We start from the raw sequence: 3,672 nt of genomic DNA on the forward strand, positions 1-3,672 counted from the left end.
CCACACTGTAATATAATGCAATCTAATCTAATAGAGTTTGTGTTGTGCAGTCTGATGCCGATGCTTGATCCGACATGTTGCAGACTCTGTCTTTTCTCGTTTGCCCCGACGTTTTCCCATTCCTGTTTGTCCACTTGTGGGGCTGGTTCTGGGAATGTCGTGAGACTTTCCTCTCTTGCTTCTGCAACTGCTGCCAGTGTCACTTCATCAAATGTCTGCCCTGTTAAAGTCAGTCGTTTAGTTGCATTAGCCAGAAACTGATTGGCCTGTCGTTGCAGGATTTATGCTTTACGATGTGCATTAATCTTAATTTCTACAGAGTCACGGGGTATGTTACCTGTGTCCAGCATCTCCCTGACCTGTTCTTCGTGCTGTATGTGGCCACGAGGCATGGTCATATACCCTGACCAAGATCAGTCCAACATATGGTCATTAACTATATCAAAGGAATAACTACTATCTGTGTATCTTGTGAGTCCCAGGCGCCTGGATATTTTCGATGCTTCTGGCAGTCCATTAATCTGCCCCTTTGGTACAGTGACACCCAGGAATATGCTCTGCAGCGACAACATTTACCTCGCCATCTACCACTGTCAAAGCACTATGCGGTTCTCCATCACATTATGTCCTTCATCCATCTCCAAATAACTGAAGCACTCCATCACCTTCCAAAGGTTCATCAGCAATCCCGCGACTCTCTCCATCTGTAATCTATATTTTACCCTCCACTTCATCTCTATTCTTCACCATAAGTCCTGCTGTTTACTAAACTATCCCTCTTTGCTTGTTCATGATTATCTGTAGGGTGTAACACGGCAATCTAGTTAACTCCATGACTGTCTGATATTGCCTTTCGTTCTCCTGTCTCCAACAGTCACCAAACTGTGAGGTGTGTGTATGAACATATGTTCCTTCAAGATATTGGCTTCAGACAGTGCGACGGCCCATGTGGAACAATTCAAGACCTGAGCACACCGGCGAAGTTCCGACAGCACCATTCCTCTCTGAGTGGAATAATGCATGACCACTCTCTGACTACCATCGTTTCATTGACACAATGCTGCTGTCTAATATCCATTCTTATCATTGCAGATAATACAATAAAGCTTTGACTCGTTTGGCAGTTCCACTACTGGGAATAATGACACGGCTTCCTTTGAAGTGGTCAAAGTTTCCTCCGTCTGAGGGTCCCATTCTTTTCTTGCTCTAAACTGTTACCCGGTTTTGTAACTGGGCTTGTAATGCTTCTACCAATTCTGATGATTGTTCATGACATGCCGAAAATAATGAACAATCCCTGAGATGTCTTATACACATCACAATGTGCATTGATCGTTTTAAATTCCTAACCTTTCAGTCCACCGGAACTGTCACCTTTCACTTTCTGATTTATACCCTTCCTTCCTAACAAGTACATCCTCGAGCTTACCAGTCTGTTTCACACTCTCCTCCTCAACAATGTCCCTCTCATTTGTAAATACTGAAGAAAAGTACTCATTTAAGACCTCTCCTATCTCTTCCGACTCAATAAACAGTCTCCCAGTACTGCCCATGATTGGACATACCCTCGTTCTCGTCATTCTCATGTTTCTCGCATACGCATAAAAGGCCTTGGGGTTATATTGATCCTAGCCGCCAAAGATTTTTCATGCCCTCTCTTCGCTCTCCTAATCCCTTTCTTCAGCTCCCTCCTGGCTATCCTGTATCCCTCCAACGCTCTGTCTGAACCTTGTTTCCTCAACCTTATGGAAGCCTCCTTCTTCTTTACTAGACATTCAACCTTCTTCATCAAGCAAGGTTCCCTCACACGACCATCTCTGTCCTGCCTGACAGGTACATACATATCAAGGACACGTAGTATCTGTACCTTGAAGACGTTCCACAATTCAACGACGTCCTTCCCTGGCAGCCTATGCTCCCAACGTAAGCTCCTCAGATCCTGTCTTGCAGCATCGTATTTACCCTTCCCCAAATGTAAAACCTACCCTGTTGCACGCACCTATCTCTCTCCATAACCAAGGTGAAAGTCACAGAATTGTGGTCACTATCACGAAAATGGCCAAGGAGAAATTAAGGACTGCAGATGCTGGAGATCAGAGATTAAAATGTGCTGCTGGAAAAGCGCAGCAGGTCAGGCAGCATCCAAGGAACAGGAGAATCGACGGTTTGGGCATAAGCCCTTCATCAGGAAAGCCCTTCTTCCTGAAGAAGGGCTTATGCTCGAAACGTCGATTCTCCTGTTCCTTGGATGTTGCCTGACCTGCTGTGCTTTTCCAGCAAGACATTTTCATCACCAAAATGGTCACGTACTAACAAGCCCATCACTTGCTCGTTACCAAGTGCCGAATCCAATATGGCAGCCCCTCCGGTCGAACAAACTATATACTGGGTTAGAAAAGCTTCCTGGAAACACTGCACAAACACCGCCCCGTCCAATCTACCTGATCTAAAGAGCTTCCAATCAATATTTGGGAAGTTGAAATCGCCCATGACTACTACCCTGTGGCTTCTACACCTTTCTAAAATCTGTTTCTCAATCTGATTCTCCACATCGCTGCTGCTATGGGGGGCCTAGAGTAAACACCCAACAAGGTGACTGCTCCTTTCCTGTTTCTGACTTCAGCCCATAATACCTCCAAAGGCAGATCTCCCTCGAACTGCTTTTCTGCAGCCGTTATACCATTTCTAATTAGCAACGCCACCCCCCTCCTTTGTCAGCACCCCCAATCTTACTGAAACAACTGTAACCAGGAGCCTCCAACAACCATTCCTGTCTCTCTTCTATCCACGTTTCCGTGTTGGCCACAGCATCGTACTCCCAAGTACCGATCCACGCTTTAATTTCATTCACCTTATTTCTGATGCTCCTTGCATTGCAGTATACATACGTGATCCCATCTTTGTGTCCACAAGTATGCCCTATCATCGCTAGCTGCTGCACAGCCTCTCTCCACTCATGGACATCCGGAAAAACAGCTAAACTACTTGCTGGACTACAAGTCCGGATCCCATCCCTCTGCCAAATTCGTTTAAAACCCCCCGAAGTGTGCGAGCAAACCTACCTTCCAGGATATTGGTGCCCTTCTGCTTCAGGTGCAACCCGTCCTGCTTGTACAGGTACCACCTTACCCAGAATGCAGTCCAATTGTCCAAATACCTGAAGCCCTCCCTCCTACACCATCCTTGCAGACACGTGTTCAACTGAACTCTCCCCCTATTCCTTGGCTCATTGTCACGTGGCACCGGCAACAACCCAGAGATGACGACTCTGTCCGTCCTATCTTTCAGCTTCCTGCCGAACTCCCTGAGCTCCTGAATGACCTCCCTACCCCTCTTCCTACCTATGTTGTTGGTGCCCATGTACATCACGACTTGTGGCTGCACACTCTCCCCCTTAAGGATTCTGAAAACACGGCCCGAGCCATCTCATTCTTTCATTGAAACAAACTACATTCATTCATTCAATAAACCAAATTGCATGCACGGATTCAATGAATCAAAGCTCAGATACTGAATGAATCAAACTGCATTCATTCATGCAATGAAAGAAACTGCCCGTGTTCATTCAATGAGCAGAGCTTTTCTCATTCACTCAATGTTACGAGCTTTACGCATTCGTTTTATTAAACATGGTGCTCTCATTCATTCAACGATGCAAACAGCAGACATTCA

The sequence above is a fragment of the Chiloscyllium punctatum genome, chromosome 43 (genome assembly GCF_047496795.1).
Source record: "Chiloscyllium punctatum isolate Juve2018m chromosome 43, sChiPun1.3, whole genome shotgun sequence".
Classification (NCBI taxonomy): Eukaryota; Metazoa; Chordata; class Chondrichthyes; order Orectolobiformes; family Hemiscylliidae; genus Chiloscyllium; species Chiloscyllium punctatum.